The following is a 24,087-nucleotide window of genomic DNA, read 5'->3' as shown; positions in this document are numbered from 1 at the left end:
TCCCAGATGTCCCGAGCAGTGATGCTCCAGCTTATTTTGATGTGCCTCCACCTACCACAGGAGATGAGGTTAGAGGTGATGATTCTGTTACAGAGTCTGAGGTTGAGACTGATGAGGAGTAGCTTGGTGTTCATGAGGATGTTGTCTACGATGATTTGATTGACTTGGAGGGTGCCATGTTCGAGACTGCTAGGCAGGCATCGCTTCAGGATACTTCTATGATAGGTGCCGGTGGAGCCAAAGATGATGAGACACCAGGCCTGATACCTAGACAGAAGGAGCTGTGGACATGCAGACTTCACCCAGGCCTAGCCTGGCATGATGATACTCTTTGCCTCTTTTCTGTTACTTTTCAGACTATTTTTGTTTTTAGTTGCATTTGAGGACAACTGCGTATTTTGTTGGGGGGTGAGGTATTTCCATACCTACCTCTTGTGGGTTGTTTTGTGAATATTCACTTGATTATGATTTTGTTTTGTGAATATTGGAGCTCATTAGTTTATATATATATATATATATATATCTTGGTTGTTTAATCGTGGTTGTTGATAAATTGTGGCCCATTGTTTTAATTTGAAAATGGTTTTGAGCCAAGTTTAAAATTCTTTTGCCACCTCTTTTGTATGTGATTGTGGATGTTCTTGTACAAATTTAAGTATCGGTTGTGGCCAATACCGATGAATTGAATAGTGCTCTTAATTTAACAAAATTAATGTGCGGCTACGATGAGGCAAACTAAGTTACATAGGCAATATGTGAACTTTTAACATCTCGTTATCACTAGCCGATTGTTGGTTTAGTCTCTTGTGATGAACATTGCACGTTAGCTAAAAAGTGTGGAGTCTTGTTTGATAATTGTACCAATGCCTTGTGTGGTAAGGTTGTTTTGAGCATTGTGCTTGATGACACCTACAATTTTTCCCGTTGGTCCGATTGATTGAGTTAAGCAAGCAATTGAAATGATCTTAGATATAAATTTTGAAGAGTGAGCCAATTTGACAATATACCTCTTTGTGGCCAACCTTGTGAGATGTGTGAACCTTGCTTGGCACCTTTTGAGCCTATCCTTTTCTTGGGAGAAACTTGAGCAACTTTGACCTCTTTATCCCATCAACTAAAACCTTCATGAAGTATTGGTTTGTTTGAATAGAAGCCTAAGTTGGAGGTATGGTGAAAAAGAATGAGAGTCAAGAAGTGTGAAAAATTCCCTCTTTGATGGATTGTTTTGAAAAAGATGGAACCCCTCCATGTAAACAAAAGGAGAAAAAGAAGAAAGAAAAGAAAAATATTGAAAAAGAGCAAAAGTTGTGAAATAAAGTGTGTGAGAATAGTGAAAAAATGGGGTATCTGGTGATTCATGTTTAGTTGAATAATGGGGTGGATTATGAACATTTTTGAATGTGACAGAGAAGGAGAAAAAGTGATTTTCAGGCCATACTTCATGAAGGTAGAAGCCACTAAGCCTAAATGACCATACCTTTACACTCAGCCCCATTACAAGCCCAAAAAAGACCTTTGTGATCTTTAGTGAGCAGAAACAAATGTTGATTGGAAAATAAGGGCAACCATATGGGTGGAGTCATGCATGTGTTCGTCTTTTTGAGTGTGAGAGTTGTATGTGATTCCGGGACCTTAAATTTTTGAAGAATTTTGTGTGAATGTTGAATCATCTTTGTTGTGAGGGCATTTGACTACATTTGTTGAGCTTGAACTTGCATTTGAAGCAAGCCTTGTGAGCTTGAGTGCAATTGATAATGGTGAGTCACAATTTGAATCTTTGAGTGCACAATTGAGCATTGTATGTGTAGTTTTAACCTTTCGTGTGCAGTCATTTTGAGTCTTAAGCAATACTCTTTGTAGACATCCTTGTTGAACCGATTGATCTTGAGTTTTGCTTGAGGACATGCAAAAGTTTATGTTAGAGGTGTTGATGAGTTTGAGATTTGAACTCATTTAGCGCTTGGTTTTGATAGTTTTAGTGTCCTTAAATGCCTAATTTATGCTATAAACTGATGTTAAAGCATTGATTTGCAGGTATGTATGCTAAGGAGCAAGGCAAAGAAACTATAAGGCAAAAAAAAGCAAAATAAGCTGAAGAAGGAAAGAAACGCGATCCTGGTGATCGCCAAGAACACTCTGCGAACCGCAGAGTGGCTTTTTAGCTCGCCCAAAGTTCCAGCGTGCCAGCCCTAGGGAACAACCAACTTGGCGATAGAAATGGGTAGTCGGCGAATCGCCGAATGACTCCGAGATGGAAACCTTGATCGGCTAAAGTCACAGAATCTTGAGGACAAATGGCCAATGCAAACCGGCGATGGATTGGAGCAAACAGGGGATCGCCGACCTGTTTGGTGAGGCCCGACTTATTCCGCCAAATGGATTTTCAAGCCTAAAATTGGGCAACTATAAATTGGAATTTAAAATGAAATTTGAGGGACTTCTTCCAGTTCTGATTCCCTGAGTTCTAGATTTCAAGTTTTCTCTTAGTTTTTCAGGTTCCATTGTAGATTTTGGAGCTCTAGAGGCTCAAACTTGAAGATTTGCAAGTGGTTTTTGAATTTATTCAATTTGGATCATTGTAAAGACTTGAGAACCATTACCGAGATCATTGCTAATGTATTTGGTAATCGTTTCTCTATTGGGGTGTGATCATGTGTTTATTTGTCTAATTATCTTATGGTTATTGTTGTTTAATGATGAAATTGGTGTTTTAATGCTGGTTTAATCTTTAGATGTGTTTTAATATATGGATTGTTGTTGCAAATGCAATTCTAGTTTAGAGTTATTGGCTTGTCAGAGAGAGAGAGGTTTTGGAACCTAAGATTTTGATTAATGATTGTAGGTATTGGGTTGATATGGGTTCAGCTCGGGAGAGTGAATCTTAAACTCAATTCTACCTATCTAGCTCGAGAGAGTGGATACATTAAGGTTGTGGGCTGTTTATGTTGTTAAGCTTGTCGATGTTCGAGAGAAATCGCCTGAATCGTAAAACTTGTTCGAGAGAAAGCTATTGCATTCATAGCCCAGCCTACCCACAATGTTTTAGCAAATTATTGTTAAATTTCAATTTCCCATATAGCATAATTAGCTTATAAATGATCACATCCCGAGAATTCCTCTTAATATTGTTGTTTCCTCTGTTTTCATTCTTGTTTGAATTGTTAATTGCATATCAATACTCTCCCATTTCACATTCGTTGTCACCCCCATTTGACTTATTTGTATATTTTCGATAATTTCTATTTATATAACTACTTAGACCAGTTTAAAACTTCATAACTAAATTTAAACATGTATCGCTCCCTGTGGGTTTGACCTCAACTCTTTTTTTGGTTTTATACTAGATAACGATCGTCTACACCTAGAATCGGATGAGGTGTATTTGAGACATTAAATCACTGTTGTTGTTGTACTTGTTGGTGGTGGTAGTGGTGTTGTTGTTGTTGTTGTTGGTGTTATTGTTGTTTTTGTTGTTGTTGTTGTTGTGTCACGACGCGAGTCTACATCCTGGACGTGACCGGCACTCAATTATTATTGTTGGTCCCCAAGCGAACCCTTATCCTGGCTGACTACAAGCGGAAAACTAACTCATGAAATAATAGGCTTAAAATAGAATGAAATTTGTTAAACTCAAATACACAACTCATAAAGTCTGGAAAAAAAAATGCTCAATAGTAATACTTATATTTCGTAAAATGATTCCAAAGAAAGTAAATATTGAGAGACACCTTGACTCTTTCTATCTATGAAGTCTCCATAATTCAACCTTGATGTTGGGACACGACCCACAACACCCTAAAAAGACTAAATTGGAAAAGGAAAAAGGGAAATCCTCCGGAATGCAAGGAGGCTCACCAAATCTAACTGGAATGTCAAATGATCTCAATGATGAGCCTGTTGATGATCCTGAACACCTTTAGCCACATCATTATAAGATGCAGGTCGAATGATATCAGTACATTGAATGTACGAGCATGCAAAGAGAACTGAAAGTATATATAACTGAACTGACAAGACTGGAAGAGCTCTCAATTCAACTCAACTCAATACGAAAGAAATAAAAAAGGTAAAATGTTTAAAGCTTCATAATAAATAGATAATAACTCATGGATGTATATAAAAATACAATAATTTACTCTTCACTCTTATTTGGTAGATTCTCTAACCGACAACCATCACTAATAGCTATGTGATAATTTAATGTCTCGCCCATGCTGCCAAAACTGTCCTATACCTTCTCAGGGTATATAATACATCAACTAAGTAGATCCACTAAGTTATGCTCGAAAGCAATAAGTTGTCTATAAAGTACGATCCTGTACCTATGTTGGCTACATGGTTTATGAGGAGTATGAGTTGTCTGAACTTGTCCCCATATCGGTGCTCAATATTACTCCCAATAATATATACTCATGCTCAAATGAGTAAAACATACTCGTTCTCTAGTTTGATATAATTACTCAAACTATCCTCTTAAATAAGGCAACTGTTTTGAAATATCTTTGAACTCATAAACTCTTTTTAGAAATCAAAGTTTCTCTTTTCTCAATGTAAAAAATGATACATCTGGGAATACATAGTTCCCTTAAACTTTATTCAAAATGTCTCTTTAAACTTTCCTCATAAACTCAGTTTAAAACACAAATATTAGCTTTAAAAGATTCTCAAGATTTATGACTCAAAATAGGGTTCATGCTAAAATATAGACATGAACGAATCAACTCAAGGATCTCAATAACAATATAGAATACTCAATACTCAAGAACTCAAGAACTCAGAACTCAACGATACAACTCATCTCAAGAATACTCAATTCATAGAGTTCATGCAAAAATATAGACATGAACGAATCAAATCAAGAACCTCAATGCATAATATATAGCAATTCAATAATTAGGGGTAGAGTTTCAAAAAGGACCAAGAACTCAAGAACTCAAAATCAACTCAATAAAGGCTTTGAACTTTTCTCTTAAACTCGCTTTAGTTATGAACGTATCTGAAGACATGTGATTAGGATATGCAGGGATTTTCAAAGATAAATGGAGGCTATAGGAACTAATACAAGAAAGGGAAACGTAGCCACAACTTAAAGGAACATGTGTCAGATGAAATAAGGAAAGATTGGTCGAAACTCCTTGGCGTATTGTTGGCACATCACCCCAAGGACTGAATATGAGCAGTCTGGATTTGGCGTACTGCTGGCACATCGCACCAAAGCCTGAACTACTGCATTTCAACCTTGGCTCTATCTTGGCGCGCCACCCCAGTCCCCTCCTCAGCAACCCGACGAATTTTCAAGCTTAAATTAAGACCCCAAATTAGTTTAAAATTGAGAAATTTCTCCTAAACTCCTCTTGAATCTCAAAACCAACACGAATACATAGGAACTTTAATACAATCTCTTTGGAAACATAACTTTTACCAAAGATTCACAACACAAAAGAATCAAAACCTCCATTGTTAAAGAATTGAACTAAAACTCAAGAACTACACAAGAATCATTTAGATACAATAATTTCCTTGATAAATTTAGATGTATGGAGTGAGGAAGAACAAGTCCAACACTGTGAGAAGCCTTACATACCTGGAAAGAACAATGTTCTTGGCGAAAATTAACAAATCTTGAAGAATGCTTGAAAACATAGCTTTTGTCCACTTGAAACCTCACTCTAATTTCTCTAAGTGTTTAGGAATTTGAAAAGGTTGTTTAGCAGCTGATTAGACCCTTAGTTGGGTGAGGAGCTAAGATTAGTAGGAAAAGGAAAAGACCAAACTACCTTTCTAAAAATGAATGAGATGCCTTAAATAGAGAGGTTTCACTCAAACGAGCATAACTTCTTACTCTGAGCTCCAAATTAAGAAAACTTAGCGGTGTTAGAAAGAGGACTCAAAGACCTTCAATTTGATAGGTCATGGTCCATATAATTCTTTATGTGCTAAAAGAGATGGTCTCCTGAAGTTGACCAAAACTTAAATCATACGAACTTCACTTTAGTTCTTTCAAAATGTGAGGTGTTACAGTATCTCCCCCTTGAGAATGTTCGCTCTCGAATGATGACTGGTCTGAGAATGGCAGGGAAAGGAGTTACACTTACTATCTTTCTGACTTCTGAACTTGCCTATTAACATAGGTAGAACTAAATCATACTATGAGCTTGGAACTGTCTATAGAACATAAGTCAAGAATGATATGAGTTTGAACGTAGTCACGCTCTATCTGAAGCTATTTGACATAAATGAAGGATATATGGGCACGAAGTAAGAACAGGAATATTATGCCTTGAGTGATACGACTGATAGCTTTGAAGCTGAGAAACACTTCTCAACTATGCTTTTCTTTCTGAATACCGCACCTCATAGCTACAACTCATAACTCCTACAAGGGTTCATGACTACCCTTACCAAGGTCTAAGTTAAATTGTTTGTTCTTAATTTGTTCAAGCCTAATATCTAATTCACAAGATGCTAAACATGAGATGTTAATACTAATCTAAACAATATGATTCAGGTTTTATACCATCATAGGGAATCTCATCCCAAGAATACTACTCCTTACCACTACATTCAACAAAACTTTGATTCCTAGTCAAGAGGCAGCTAATGCATCATGGACTCATCCACATGTAACAACACCACATTCAAGCCTGGTAATATAAAAACTCCATGAACTCCTACTAATCAATCCTTCTAAGAGTTTCTCATTCTCTCATCTTATCTACCAACTGATAATTCACGCATTTCTACCAAGAACCGACTAATTGTTCTCATTTAACTGTTATCCATAGTAAGACTTCATTCATCCTTCCTCCACTTTTATGACTTTAGATGGAATAAGCACACTATTGCTACCAACATAATAAAGATCAATCTTCTTCTTCTATCATCACTAAACTACTATCATCAACAATACTGTCTAACTAAAAAGGATCACTAAAAGAGCTTTAGGGAAAAAGATCATAAGAACGATTCATTCAAGAGTTCTGATATATCAATATGCATGGCATAACATTATGTTGCTAGCCAGTGAGAGTAAATCATGAATTCACGAGACTGAACACACTATGAGACACAAGTGGTTATATGAATAAGTTCATATCATGAGGCTGATATCCATAACTTTATGGAGTAAGATTGAGATCAATGGGCTAAAGTCTTTGCTCCTCATTCTAGGAATTAAGCATAGATGTGAAACTGTCTAAAGTGTATGGACATAAGTCATGAACACAATTCTGATATAAGAGATATCAACACGATGTTGTAACGACTGACTTTGAAGATTACATTAGAGTATGAATGGATCAATATACCACGTTAACTCTTCCTAAACACAATACTACCTGATTCTCAACACTTGACTTGGTTTCTCATCTAATCATCTCCCCCTTAGGTTTGAAGCTGACACTTTAAAGTTATGGAGCGATTCCATCATCTCTAAACTGATCTACATTCACTTTACTCTAATGCTCAGGAAAGGCTTATCTCATGGCTACTGAACTCTCCATATACATGTACTTAGATTCCTTCTGAGACCTCTTTCAAAGATGATTCTCTTAACCTCTTCTCATTGGCTTATAAGGCTTCTTCATCTGACTCTTAAGGAAAAAAATAATGCTTACATTAACCTATTCTATATTGACTGCTCAAATATGCTACCTAGGCACACATGAAAAATCATAAACTTAATTGGGAACTCGTATGGCTACAGACGATCTAGGGTACACCCCTGAATGCTCTTGCAAATATAATGACTTAGTCATACTTAATTTCTCTCAACTTGGGGTAATAACATCATATTTGAACCACTCACAAGAATTGCAACAAACACCTTAATTCCTCTCCCACTCTATGTCAAACCTACTAGATTAGATCTTAAAACTATCATCATCACCTTCATGTTGCCATCTCTTTTATCGCGACACTCGTCTCAAATTCAAGCTTAATGTCTAGTACTAAACACATTATCAATATAATCGCTCACATACTATACTAACTGATGACCACAAGATAAAATTAAGAAACACTCACCCTCTAAGACCTTATAAAAGGTAGTCAATTTTTATCTCTTAGTCTACCTATTTACATATTATCGTCACATTCACCTTTCACTACTTAGGTACTATTCACCCTTTCAATATACATCATTACTAATTAGTTCTATAACCCAATGATATTACATGTTCTCCTTTAAAAATCATAATTATATCCTAGATCTATCACCTCATGAATACTCTATTATTCTATTCAACACATATACTTGGTCTTTACTAACACAATGGCACATCGATAGAAACACCTCTCTGGTTAAAGTATTCTCTAAATCATCCTGACTAGTAACTATTACTCAACCTTCTATCATGAAATCTACATAAACTTATCACTTCTTAGTCTACCCATAGGGGAAAAATCCTCATTAATAACTTACTGGGGGCATGACTGCAACAACATAATTTTCCTCATAACTATCTTCCTTTCTTAGATTACTATACATCTGCATGTATTCTTCCAACTCTGGGACCTTTAACTACTACTGCTTATAACATTGTAACTCATACTAAAATTTTTTGTGTAATTACTACCCAAGCTCTAAAATACACTTCCTTATAAGGGTCTCAACTGAAACAAGGTTTAAAGAAGAGAATATGGGAGTACATCTCGCTTTAGCTCAAACCCATGACTCATACGAATAACAGTGCATTCTTTCGAATCTCAACACTTAAGCTCACTCACGGGCTTCTCTCAAGCCGCTCTACAGTCTCATGACTTTTTTTTTTGAAGAATTTTGCTAAAAGTAACTCATTGATAAGGATTCAAACTTTTCTTTTCAACTACCTTGAGTGTGAGGGGTAGTCGAATGGATTTGTGAAACACACAAGTTAGAATAAGTTCCTTATGACACAGTTCTATTGCATGATTTAGAGTATGAAAGAAGGAAAAATTTTCTTAAATATCTGTAGTCCCTTATTTATAGAAGTGGGGCCCTCACAATCATAAATAAGATTCTATTGGAACGACTTCATAGACACCCTAGGATACTTGAACTCTGTGCTCTGATACCAAGTTTGTCATGACCCGAGTCTACACCCTGGACGTGGCCGACACTCGATAACCATTGCTAGTCCCCAAGTGGACCCTCATCCTGGCTGAATACAAGCAGAAAACTAACTCAACCAATAATATGCTTAAAATATAATGAAATCCGTTAAACTCAAACACTCAACTCATAAATTCTGGAAAAAAAATACTTATTAGAAATACTTATAGTTTGTAAAACAACACGAAAGAAAGTAAATACCGAGAGACACCTCAATTATTTCTATCAATGAAGCCTCTACAGTTCAACCTGGATGTTTGGACAAGACCCACAACACTCTAAAAAGACTATATAGAAAGGGGAAAAGGGAAATCCTCCGGAATGCAAGTTGGCTCACCAAATCTAACTGGAATGTCACATGATCTCAAAGAAGTGCTTGTTGATGATCCTAAACACCTTTATCTGCATCATTACAAGATTCAAGTCGAATGACATCAATACATTGAATATACGAGCATGCGAGGAGAACTGAAAGCATAGATAATTGAACTGACAAGACTGGAAAAGTACTCACCTCAACTCAACTTAATACAAAAGCAAAAACAAAAGATAAAATGTTTAAAGCTTCATAATAAATAGATACTAACACAAGGATGTATATAAAATTACAATAGTTTACTCTTTACTTTTATTTGGGAGATTCTCTAACCGATAACCATCACTATGAGCTATGTGATGATACAACGTCTTGCACACATTGCCAAAACTGTCCTATACCTTGCCGGGGTATAGAACATCTCATTTAAGTGGAACCACTAAGCTATGATCAAAAGCAATAAGGAGTCGTCTAAACAATATGATCCTTTACTCATGTTGGTTACATGGTTTATTAGGAGTGCAAGTTGTCTGAACTCATCTCAATATCGGTGCTTAATACTACTCCCAATAATATATGCTCATGCTCAAATGTGGAAAAAATACTCTTTCTCTTATTTGAGATAATTGCTCAAATTATCCTCTTAAAAAAGATAACTGCTCTGAAATATCTTTGAAATCATAAACTCTTTTTAGAAACCAAAGTTTCTCTTTTCTCAATGTAAAAAATGATACATTTGGGAATACTTAGTTCCCTTGAACTTTACTCAAAATGTTTCTTTAAACTTTCCTCAAAAACTCAGTTTAAAACACAAATATTGGCTTTAAAAGATTCTCAAGATTTATAACTCTAAATAAGGTTGATGCTTAAATATAGACATGAACGAATCAACTCAAGGATCTCAATAAAAATAAAGAAAACGCAATACTGAGAACTTAAGAACTCTAGAACTCGGAACTCAATGATGCTACTCATCTCAAGAATACTCAATTCACAGGATTCATGCTGAAATATAGACATGAACGAATCAACTCAAGGATCTCAATAAAAATAAAGAAAACGCAATACTGAGAACTTAAGAACTCTAGAACTCGGAACTCAATGATGCTACTCATCTCAAGAATACTCAATTCACAGGATTCATGCTGAAATATAGACATGAACGAATCAACTCAAGGATCTCAATAAAAATAAAGAAAACGCAATACTGAGAACTTAAGAACTCTAGAACTCGGAACTCAATGATGCTACTCATCTCAAGAATACTCAATTCACAGGATTCATGCTGAAATATAGACATGAACGAATCAATTCAAGAACCTTGATGCATAACATATATAAATTCAATAATTAGGAATAGAGTTTCAAAAAGGATTGGGAACTCAAGGGCTCGAAATCAACTCAATAAAAGCTATTGAACTTTTCTCTTAAACTCACTTTAGTTTTGAACATACCCAGAGAAATGTGATTATGATACACATGGATATTCAAAGGTAAATGGAGCCTATAGGAGCTAATACAAGGAAGGGAAACGTAGCTACAACTTAAAAGAACATGTGCCAGATGAAACAAGGAATGATTGGCCTGGAACTCCTTGGCGTATTGTTTGCGCATCGCCCCAAGGCCTAAACTTCATAAGTCAGGCCTTGGCATACTGCTGGCACGTTGCGCCAGGGGATGAACTACTGAAGTTCAGCCTTGAGGATATCATGGGGCGCCGCCCCATGCCCCTCTCCAGCAAGCCGACGAATTTTCAAGCTTAAATTAGAACACCAAATTAGTTTAAAATTGGGAAATTTCTCATAAACCCTTCGTGATTCTGAAACCCAACACGAATACATAGGAACTTTCATACAATATCTTTTGAAAAGTAACTTTTCCCAAAGATTCACAACACAAAAGAATCAAAACCTCCATTGTTAAAGAATTGAACTAAAACTCAAGAACTATGCAATAATCCATCAGATACAATGATTTCTTGGATAAATTTAGATGTATGGTGTGAGGTAGGAAAAGTCCAATACTATGAGAAGCCTTACATACCTGGAAAGAATAATCTTCTTGGCGAAAATCAACAAATCTTAAAGAACACTTGAAAAACTAGCTTTTCTCCTCTTGGAACCTCGCTCCAATTTCTCTAAGTGTTTAGGAACGTGAAAAGGTGGTTTAGAATCTGATTATCCTTAATTGGGTGAGGAAAAATGGGGATAGGCTTAGTAGGAAAAGGAAACGACCACACTACCCATCTATAAATGAATGAGATGTCTTAAATAGAGAGGCTTCACTCAAATGAGCATAACCTTTTACTCCAAGCTTGAAGTTAAGCAAACTTGGCGGGGTTGGAAAGAGGACCCAATGATCTTCAATTTGATAGGTCATGGGCCACCTAATTCTGTATGTGCTAAAATATATGGTCACTTAAAGTTGACCCAAACTTAAAACTAATAGTGACTCGTACGAACCTCTCTTTAGTTCTTTCGAAATTTGAGGTGTTACATATTATTATTATTAAGAATTCTATTTAAAAATCTATGATTATTATATATAGTGCGATTTGACACTTTTTGGCTCTCCTATTGTATACAAATAGATAGATATAAATATTAAATTAATTTTAATAGTTTATAATATTCCATATATATATATATGTATAAGAGTATTTGGTTAGGACCCTCTGTTGGATAGACTGAACGGAATCCCCCCTATCACTTCATCCAGTTGATACAGATAGGGGACCACTCGTGGGGACTGATTTGATGGACCAACTTCGTTCCCCCGGGGAGCTACTTGAATAGCAGGCGGCACATGTCCTGGTTCTGGTTCTGGCTGATCCACCGACGTGCCCGTTTCCGTAGATATTTCCCATGATTCCAAGAGGACATCAATCCCAAAATGATCCTCTTCAAACTCAGCCCTGCTTGCTTGCTCGGAAGGGCCCGGAAGAGGAAGTGATCCCCCGACACTAAAAACCCAAATCCCAGAGAGAAGCTGAGAACACAAAATCCTTAAATGGGATAGCAAATAGTTCCTTAGAAAAAATATAAATAAAGAGATACTAAATAAAATAATAATCAAAATAAATAGATTAATAAACCGGTATTTTCTCTTTGAACGAAAACCAAAAAATCTCAAAATAAGGATCAACCCCATAATCACTAAAAGGAACAGCATGAGACACTTACCAGTTATTCGAATTGGCATTACTCTAACAGTGAAATGCCCCAGAAAGGTTGCAATAAGAGAGAGAACGCCTCTAAAGAAAAAAGGTGACATAATAGGTCAGAATTTGTTCTCTCGCTCCTTGCTGGAGGAGCGGCATACCGAAAAAAAAGCCCTTCCTCGGATTCGAACCGATGCTCGGATTTGAACCGATGCTCGGATTCGAACCGATGACTTTCTTAGCCTATTTCTAAAGGGCGAACTGATCAACTTGCATGTGTTAAGCATACGACTGAAGTAGCATGATTAGACCTTCTTATCACTTTTTTGACTAGCTATAAACTTCAACCCCCCTTCTCTTACTTAGATGGAGAAATAAGTAAGCAAGACTTTCTACCCTGCCAAATAGTTTTTTTTAAAGAAGTAACCGAATATAGAGGAAAATTTTTATCTCTCAACGTTTTATTTTTTTTAAATTTTTTTTATTATTGGTTTTATTTTACTTTTATATAATATTTTTTTCATTTCTCTTTTTTTATTTAAAAAAAATAAGTTCTTTTCTTTTTCCTTTTTTCTCAACTCTTATATTTTCTTCCCTTTCTTTATATTTCTTTCATTTATAATTTTTATTCTTTTTAAATAAAAAATATCCTTTTATCCCTCTTTTTTTTCTTAACTCTTACTCCCTCTATCTCATTTTATGTGGCATCCTTTGAGTGTGCATGGTGTTTAAGAAAATAAGAAAGATTTTTGAAACTTGTGGTCTATAACAATCCATGGATATTTGTATTGTTGAGATTCATTTCTTTATAGGTAAAAGGAGAATATTAAAGTCAAATTGTTTATAATTATTGTAACGTGACATTCTTTTTGAGACGGACTAAAAAGGAAAGGGTGTCACATAAAATAGGATAGAGGGAGTATTATTTTTTTCTAATGAACCAAAAGTTGAGTAAATTCACAAAAAAAGATCTTTTTTCTCAGACCTGTAAGTAAACTTAAGAAATTTATTTTCAAGTTAGTTAACAACATCTGTAATAGGAATCACCTATATATCTAATGCAAAAATGCTATATGTTAAAATCTAATTGATAAAACATTCTATGGAGAAGAATACGTATACATAGCTTCGGAATAGTGTTGTCCATGAGGCATAAGTTATTTTTTAAAGTCATGAACTATGCGTTGTCTCTGAGACAAGAGTTATAAAGTATCTCATAAGCATACTAAAATCGTATAAATTGTTGCCCATGAGGTATATGTTATTTTCTTTAAAACCTATGAGCTATGTTCTGCCTCTAAGTCAATAATTATTGCATTTTTTATTGGTTAAACCTAGTAAAATTGGTGTAAGTTTCTGCCAATGAGGCGAAAATTGTTCTTTGAAAGTCCTTGGGCTAAGTTTTCCTTCTAACACTACTAAAGAGAGCTGAACAAACACAGAGACGAAAACAACGGATAATGTCGCTCCAAAAATGTGACACTGTCCATCGTCCCTTCATTATTTTATGTATATAAAAAATTTTGTAGAAAAAACGATGGACGGTGATTTTAGTGGTGATCCTTCTGAACAGATTTTATGCTCGTCAGACTCGACATGATCATGAGGGTTCTCCAAATGTGGTAAATGGTATGTTGCGGGTCTTCCAGTTTCATGTATATGCATTGCTAGATCTAGGTGTTATACTATCTTTTGTGACTCCTTATGTGGCTATGAAGTTTGAGGTCTGTCCTGAAATTCTTTTAGAACTTTTTTCACTCTATACACATGTTGGTGACTCTATTATTGATAAATGAGTCTAAAGAAATTGCCCAGTTTCTCATAGAGCCACTCTAGTTGATCTTGTAGAGCTAGACATGATAGATTTTGATGTCATTCTAGGGATGGATTGACTTCATTCTTGTTATGCTTCCATAGATTGTCGAATTTGATTGATAATATTTCAGGTTCCGAATGAACCTATCTTAGAATGGAAGGAATAATCCAGCGCCTATAGGTCGGCTTATCACTACCTAAAGGCTAGGAAAATGATTTCTAAAGCTTTTATCTATTATCTTGTTCGGGTTAGGGATACGAATTATGAAACCCCTTACTCTTGAGTCAGTTCCCATTGTTAATGAGTTTGCGGAAGTGTTTCCCGATGACTTTCTAGGCATTCCTCCTAAAAGGAAAAAAGACTTTGGTATTGACCTTCTCCCAGATATATAACCTATCTGTTTTCCTCCTTACCGTATGGCTCCGGCAGAACGTAAGGAGTTATAGGAGCAATTGAAAGATTTGTTGGATAAGAGTTTCATTGTATCTAGCTCACCTTAGAGTGCTTCGGTGTTTTTTGTTAGAAAGAAGGATGGTTCACTTCGTATGTGCATTGACTACCGGAAATTGAACAAGGTCAGGAAAAAGAATAAGTATCTTATTTCAAGGATATACGACTTGTTTGATCAACTCCAAGGTGCTAGTTTCTTCTCAAAGATTGATCTTCGATCGGGGTATCATCACTTGAGGGTAAGGAAAAGTGACATTTGGAAGACATCTTTTCGAACTCAGTATGATCATTATGAGTTCTTAATGATATCATTTGTTTTGACTAATGCTCCGACGACTTTTATGGACTTTATGAATAGAGCGTTGGAGCAATACCTCGACATGTTCATGATTGTGTTTATTGATGATATTTGGATATACTCATGGAGTGAGGATAAACATGTTGTTCACCTAAGGATAATCTTGCAAATCCTCAAGGATCGCCAATTGTTTGCAAAGTTTAGTAAATGTAAGTTTTGGTTGAGGTCTGTTTCTTTCCTTGGCCATATTGTTCCTGATAAAGGTACTTGAGTTGATCGTACGGGCATCTCCAACCCTATTCTCTATTTTACTCTCCGATTATAGAGTTCTCTATAAAGCAATGGAAGAGAATCCCTTAACAAACTAGTGGAAGTAGCTAGCTAGACCAATGAAGCTCCGTATGTAGGCATTACTCAACTCTTCACTGATTCAATCTTAGTGGGATCCACTATCACTCCATCCTTAGAAATCATGTGCCCCAATAAGGACACTAAATCTAGCCAAAACTCACACTTGGAGAATTTGGCATAAAGCCTTTTCTCCCTTAAAAACCCCGATACAATTCTCAAATTATCCTCATGTTCCTTCCTAATCTTTGAGTATATCAGTATATCATCAATAAATACAATAACAAAGAGGTCCATATATGGCTTAAAAATTCTGTTCATCAGGCTCATGAAAGCAGCAGGGGCATTCGTAAGCCCAAAAAACATTACTAAGAATTCATAATGCTCATACCTAGTTCAAAAAGCAGTATTTGGCACATCTGTTTCCCACATTTTCAATTGATGATGACCAAACCTCAAATAATTTTTTGATAAGACACAAGCACCCTGTAAGTGATCGAACAAGTCATCAATGCGAGGAATGGGGTATTTCTCCTTTATAGTTAACTTATTCAAGTGTCTGTAGTCTATGCACATTTGAAAACTACCATATTTCTTCTTCACAAATAAAACTGAAGCACCCCAAGGAGCGGCACTCGTTCTAATAAAACCTTTACCTAACAACTTCTGAAGTTGGGCCTTTAACCCACTTAACTCAGCTAGGGCAATTCTGTAAGTTGGGATGGAAATGGGGTGAGTCCTTGGCTCCAAGTACATACAAAAATCAATATCTCTATCTGGTGGCATACCAAGCAGGTCTGCAGGAAAAACATCCACAAACTCATAGACTATCGACACAGACTCAATCGAAGGCACTTTGGAAGTATCATCCCTGATATATGCCAAGAAAGCTAAACAACCCTTACTCACCAACCTACTAGCACAAAGAAAAGACATAATATGAACTGGGGCGGGAATATAGTCACCCTCCCATACTAGTGAATATATCCCTAGCTTGGCCAAGGTCACAGTCTTAGCATTATAATCTAAGATAACAAAATTTGAAGAAAGCCAAGTCATACCAGGAATTACATCAAAATCAACCATCTCTAGAATAATCAAATCTACATAAGTTTTGCTCCCCACAAACGTCACAAGGAAAGACCTATTCACCTTCTCAACTATCACAAACTCACCAACAGTAGTAGAGAGATGAATAGAAATGTCAAGAAAGTCACAATGCAAATCAAGTCCATTAGCTAACGAGAAAGATACCTATGAAAACATGGATCCAGGATAAAATAATATAGAAGCCATGTGATCACAGACCAGAAGAGTACTCGTGATAACAACATCAGATGTCTCTGCCTCTAGCCTCCTAGGGAAAGCATAACAGTACACTCTATAACATATCAGTCCATTGCCCCTGCCGGGCTGCACTATGGTAGTTCCAACCTGCCTACCACCCCGGCCGAACTGATGACCACCATTACCTTGGCCACCACGTCCTCCAGAATGACAACCTCTACAATAACCACCCCTACCTCTAACTGTTGAGGATCTGTAACTCTGATAATACCGGGCCTAACTCTACCTCAGATAATATTTCCTGATTTGCCCAGCCTGACCACATCTACAACAAGTTCATGAGTCGAGAGTAGGTCTTTGTGAAGAGGAAGAAGACTGAAATTAACCCCCAAACTCATAAAAAGGCTGACTGGTATGTGATGGGCCCTCAACTGAAACTTGCAATAAATACTAAATAGGACGGGATGGATAACCCCAGAACTCTTCCATATGGAGAAAGAACCACTAAACTCACCTCCCTTATGGTACTTCTTAAATGTTGACACCTTGGTGAAGTCATGTGGATTCACCCCTTCTACCTTTATCACAAAATTAACCACTTCCTGAAAATAGTTTGTAGAAGCTGCTACATGTAAAGCTAGAATCTGCTAATCTTACCTTAATCCCTGCACAAAGCGGCGAATCCTCTCTTGCGAATTGAAGAAAAGCTGAGTGGCATACTTGGATAATGCACGAAATTTAGCCTCATAAGCTGCAACAGACATCTTTCGTTGCTCTATGTTCAGGAATTCATCTCTCTTATGTCCCTCAAAGTTCAGGGTATATACTTCTCCATGAAGAAGCTAGAAAATGTTGCCCAAGTCATATGTGGTGCCTTTGCTGGTGGACGCTCAACATGAGACTGCCACCACATTTTGGCATCCCTCTGAAACTTGTAGGTCACAAACTCAACACTAAATCGATCCACTATGTCAATCTTATGAAGTAGCTCATGGCAATCAACAAGGAAATTATAAGCATCTTCAGTTTCAGTACCCTTGAAGACTAGAGGTTTCAACTTTAAGAACTTAATAAAGAGATCATGTTGGTCACTAGTAATTATAGGCCATGTAGTTAATCGGTAAAACATGTTTGTTTCCAAGGACGCATCTATACGGGGAGCCACAACAGCTGCATGTTGTTCTCTCTGAACCTGGGGTGCTTGTGAAGAAAACGCTGAGGGTGCCTGCCCTTGGTCAGATAACCCGCTGAGATAAGTGAGAACATGATTGATCATCTATGTAGTAGGCTGGGGTGGTGCTTCCTTCACATGAATTTGTTCATCCTCCCCCTAATCACCCTCTCTCACTACCTCATCAGCCGCTGGAAAGGTCACTACTTTATCCCTAGTTGGATCAGTTGCTTGTCATTTGCCTCTAGTAGGCCTTCTACCTCGACCTCTACCACAGCCTCTCACCACTGCTCCCCCTTGGGGTGCAGACCCAATGGTTGGCTCAGGCGCACCCTATCTTGCTGGTGTTGGTGTTGCCACAATTGTTGCTCTAGTTTTGACCATCTGTGAATTAGAGTAAAGAAGGTTAGATACCAATTTGTATCACCTAGATACCAATTGGACTCAAGTAATTGCACGAAACAAAGAAAGAAATGAGTTTCCTTAAATTCCTATAGCCTCTCGAAGAAAAGTAAAGACACCCTCAACTTAAACTTGTTGTTTGTCCTGAAGCGACACACTAACACTCTAAACGACACTTGTGTAGAAGCAACCATTCAAACTCAAGCAATCACATGGCTATTTATTCCCTCAAATCCCTCATTTAGTGCAAACCTTTTTATCTAGACTCAACAAGCTAACTCATGCGGATCAAGATATGACAATGATCGACCAATAGACACTACAACATACATTTTCTACAATCGCCAAGGTACCAACTTTCCGACAATGTATAGTGCCCTCACTTCAAACAAAAACCTTTTCACACAATAGATATGAATTTTGAGTTGTAGGATTCATTCAACACTCACACTCAGAAGTGACTTCAAGTACAGTTAGTGCTCAATACCATAGGCTTTCCCCTATTTTCACTGCATAGACTCTCCAAACTAGTTCTAGGATCACTATAGGACTTTCTTAGCTTGTAACGTAGGCTCAGGGGCAGGTAGGATATATCTGGGTACTTTTTAGTGACTTTCTGCCCTCCTTGACATTACATTGGTTTTTTACCTCTTATCTCATCCAATTTTTGACATCCTTCTATTTTACTTTCTTTCCCTTGACTCTTTTCAACACAGATGTGACTTTTGACTTTATGGCTCTTATTTTTCACTTTTTTCTTTTTCAGCACTTTTGTTTATCATCTTTTGCACAAAGTCACATCTTCTTCTATTTTTTCTTTTTCTCTCTTCAACACAAAACTCTTGTCATACCCTTTTTCTTTTGGTTTCCTCTTTCACAACCACCCTCAATTTATGTATGTTGCATTAGTTGAGGTTCACAATATCCGATGTCGGACCAGGGCCAAGATCAAGGTAACTTTTTGCATTAGCCAAGCTCAACTTAGGCTTTTGGCCTAAGTCAAGGTGCACATGTCCAAGGAGGGACCGGGGCCAAAATAATTATTTTAGGGAGGGTGAGTTAAGTGAATTGAAAGAAGTGGTCTCTCTTAGGCTCAAACATGTGGATCAAAGGGAAAATTGATTTCATTTTGTTGGATCATTTAAGGCTTTAGTGGACTAAATTGAATAAGGGCCTATGATCACTTCCCAACTTCTAGCGTAGATTATCTTAGCAGGACCAACAGGGCAAGTTCAGATTGGCACATATTGTCTTAACATTCAACTTTTCTCACACTCTTGGCACATTGTTTCATTATCATATTGCTAGATTATCTAGTTCAAGTTTTAGCCTAAGTCATGAGGTCAAATTGGTACTTTTTCTTGTCATATTAAGATCTAACATATTCAACTAATCAAGACTATAGATCTAGCACATTTCACAAGTTTTGGACGGGTATCAATTTCATGATCATTATGCCATCATGCTTTTTATTCTTCGACTTACTTCTACACATACAATCCTAAACATGCCGGTTTAACTGAAATTGAAACAGTCTCTTGAGGGAAAAGATCACATGCAAGAAAACCCCAAGAGAGGATTATGATTTGGGTTCCTCAGACTTTACCCTATCACTCGCAATCCATTTACCCCACACCCGACAAAATATAGTGCAATTGTCCCCAATGTACAAAAGTTAAAAAGTAAAGGATCAGGTGAAGCAAACCTGTGGCACATGTGCAACGAAGACTACTCAAGAAGAGGGTGGGTTCGGTTTCCCGGAGCCCGCTGGATCAACACTCGGAATGCCATCAGTAGCGCTCCTAACTACTAACCCAACACTCTCAATAGTGCTCACATCAACTCTCACAGCACCCTCAGTAGTACTCACACCGTTGGATGGGCCAACACCTATCTCTCTGGCCCTCTGCTGTCTTATCTCCTCCTTTAGTAACGACGCCCTCGTGGTCTCCTCCAATTGCTGGCGCTCCTTCTTGTTTAATATATGGGCTTCAGCATCATCAGAAGTACGACCGGAGCGGGGTCGCTTCCCAGCAGCTTGGGAAGAATCTGGTGGCGGCATATCATCGCTGAATAGGGCAATCATCACCACCTCATCAACTGATGCCGCAGGGGCAGATTCTGGCTCAGTCTCTAGGAGGCTAGGAGTGCATCAACATCAGCACGGAGTCTAGCCAACTACTACTGGAAGGTGGAAACAGTAACGGTCGAAGTCGGCCTCTCTAAAACATGAAACTCAAACGCATCCAGGCGCTTATGCACAACTTGAACCTTCTGCTCCATCGTCCGCTCCATTCTCACCTCGGACTCTACTATGGACCGATGCTTCCATGGCTTCATGTACTAAAGCATGGTGGCCATTTGCGTCTCTTGCTTCTGGCCTCGGACTAGAGGAATGGTGGTGGAACCTGAAGAGTGGGTGGCTTTGGATAAGCTAGGGGCCTACCTGGCGGCCGGAGACGGAGGAACCTGGGCATCTGCTGTAGTGGCTGGAAGGGCAGTATCATCACCCTGCACCTGCTCCACATCTGCTACAAGGTCATCTCCCAACGGTGGCACCTCAACATGTGGCTCCCTGCGAGGTGCAGCTAAATTGACCTCATCCCAAATAAGGCCGATATCTAGAGTCTTGGTTGCCTGCAGCAACTGGTCATAATTCCATACTGGTACAAATGCATCCCTGCATAACTGGAAAATAAGGCACGTGAAAGGCAAGGTGGTAGTGGCCTTGAAGGCCCTCTCGTGAATCATCGTAATGAGGATGCGGGAAAAGTCTGTCTCAAAGCCTGCAACCATAGCTACAACTTTCACTGCTCGGTCCCATGTGACCACATTGTCTGCCTGAGTAAGGGACACCCAATTTCGCACCAGCAACCAGAAGAATTTAGCAGCGAAACTCAGCGTTGCCTTCTTGATACCCAAGCCCGGAGTCCGGACCCACTATGCGCGCTCTCCATCTGCAGTAATGTGACATGCTAGCCACCTCAAAAGTGACTCCATCTGATCTGCATTCCTTTGAATTGCCCCACTCTGAATGATACAGATATGATAGTCGAACTTTGTTGTATTGATGGCCAGAGTGTGGTCTAGGCCGTAGATGAACCTGAAGAGGGTGGTCTCCGAGATGTCAACAGTGAACCCCCGAACGCGTGTGGCCTCAAGTGGAGGCTTAGATGCTGGCTTGGCCCGCTTAGAGATGAACCTTCTGATAGTGGCGGCATAGGAAATGTAGAACTCCCGTACAATCTTCTCACTATAGGACCCTGGGCTACGTGCCATCCACTCACACCTGTGGCTCCAAAAGATCGTGGATGACTGGAGCAGTGTGAAGGCTACTTGTGAGAAACCGGCGTTCCTTTATGACTAATTGGGCCATCTTATCATCCTCATTCAGCATACGAGCATCCATGCAAGTCTGTAGCAATAACTGGAGGCTCAGTAAGAGGGTGGTACTATGGTAACACCTATACTATCAGACTCGTACGATGAGACAGTGCTGCTGCTGGGGCTAGATTTGGAGCCGTATGGGGACACTGAGCCAGCCGGTGAACCGATCGATGTGGTCCCTCTTCAGACTAGGGGGCAGTGACCATGTCGGAGCTCACTTGCCTGGCTCGGTGATACGCTCAAATTGCACCTCCCTAAAAAAGCATAATCGGTCGTTATCAAGTAAAGAACCCAACTAGTAGGTTGGGGTCGGTCCCACGAGGAAAATGGTTTAAACTTTAATTTAACCAACAATTATATTCGACTAGTCAAATTACTTCCAGAAACAAATAATTAAAGGGGGTTTTTTGTGAAGTAACTTGTAAAAATTCAATAAGTAATCAGTAATCAAAAGTCAATTGTAGTTGTTATCAAGATGAGAGAAATAACTAGGGTATACGTGTTCCCCACAAGCTCATAACGCAGTATTCCTAGTAATAGCAATCCTTTCCTAGTGTACTACATGCAAAGTGATAAGTTAGGTAACTCTAAATCTTTGATCCGGCATCTAGAGAATTTCACCCCGCACCTTGGTCCGGCTACGTGTGTATAATTTACTAACCCTTACCTTTACCTCATATTAGACATCATAATCGATGTTTGGTTCAGTTATTACTTCGCACCAATCGACATTAGCCTATTAGATAGAATCACACTAAATCTATGTTGATAATTCTTTTCTTGTTGATTACCTCCTTGGTCCAGCAAGTAGCAACAAGGCGAGTTCTAACGCGTGCACTAGTTAAAAAGACTTCTAACCGAAAGAATTATCAATGCATGCAGAACACTATTCAAGAATTGCTTATTTACTATTCACACTTTGTTAGTTCCCACAACCCTAGTTGTGGGGTTTATTTACCCATAATCATATGAACACAATTCATTATTTTAGATGAAAGAATTATGAACTTCCGTAAGAAGAATAATAAACCCAGAAATTCAACTTGAATTGCAACACATAAATCTTCAAAACGAACTTAGGAAATTAATAATTCCTAGGTTTGCAAGAATAATCTCCCAAGTCACAAAATAGAACTAAAGTAATAATGTCTAACCCCCAAAAACGAGGTTTACGTGCCCTATTTATAGAAAACAAGTCCTAAATTAAAAGGGAAAGAAAATAAGGAAAGTTTGTTCAGGGACGCGTCTTCATTCCACGAGACTGACTCACGGACCGTCAATGGATCTACGGTCCGTGAGTCCCTTCCATCAGCCAGGACTTAGAGAATATTTCAGCTTCCAAAAATCAGCTTCTCTGAAGCAAACGACAAAACTGCAGTACGGACCGTCGATCGATCTACGGTGCGTCAATCCCCTTCCGTAGCTCCACACTTGGAATCTTCAAAAATCAGGTACTGGAACCCTCGCAGTATCAATCTACGGATCAACAGTACAGTTCGTAGATCCATTTACGAACCGTCAATGGCCACCGTGGTTCCACACTTGGTCAGATTTCCCTAATTTGCTTTCCATGTCTTGCCTGCTGATCTACGACCACTATCTACGGAGCGTCAATGGACCTACGGTCCGTAGATCACCTCTGTAGATGCCCTTTTTCTGCATTTCTTTTAGCTGTCTCTTTACTTTCGCGCCTGAACATTTTTCCTGCAAAAAATATGATAAAAACACATAAAAACCAATACAAAAAAGGCCCTAGATACACACAACTTGTAAGTGAAATGTATTAGAAATACCATAAACTGACGGTATATCACTCGGTTCCATGTGATGCGTGGAGCAGTGAGGGAGGTCCTGGATGGATCGATGGACCGTCGATGCGGTCCGTAGATGGAAAACAAAAACCTATTGTTGGCTAGATTGTACATCTTGGGTTGCCTCCCAAGCATCGCTTGATTTAACGTCGCGGCACGACACAGACCTCTTGATTACTCAGACTTCATCAAGATGATAGGCCTCAATCACTTCTTGCACACTTTCAGCATTTTCCAAATAGATCTTGATCATTTTCCCGTTTACCATGAACCTAGTTACTTCACTATTTTCAAGCTCAACCGCTCCACGGGGGAGCACTTTTGTGAGCAAAAATGGCCCGGTCCATTTGGATTTGAGTTTGCCTGGAAACAAGCGCAACCTAGAGTTGAATAGAAGCACAAGATCACCAACCACAAATTCTCGCTTTTCAATTCTTTGATCATGATACCGCTTCATCTTCTCTTTGTACAAGGCTTTACTTTCGTAAACTTTTAGGCGGAACTCATCAAGCATATTCAAGTCATTCATCCTTTGATTAGATGCGGCGCC

The 24,087-nt window shown here is 38.3% G+C and overlaps 1 pseudogene; it reads right to left on the bottom strand.

The window, feature by feature from the left end:
- Positions 1–24,087, bottom strand: part of LOC102599968 (uncharacterized) — a 73,221-nt pseudogene that overhangs the window by 24,865 nt on the left and 24,269 nt on the right.

This window comes from Solanum tuberosum, unplaced genomic scaffold (genome assembly GCF_000226075.1).
Source record: "Solanum tuberosum cultivar DM 1-3 516 R44 unplaced genomic scaffold, SolTub_3.0 scf00006, whole genome shotgun sequence".
NCBI classification, from domain to species: domain Eukaryota; kingdom Viridiplantae; phylum Streptophyta; class Magnoliopsida; order Solanales; family Solanaceae; genus Solanum; species Solanum tuberosum.
This window is presented reverse-complemented; position numbering and strand designations above follow the sequence as displayed.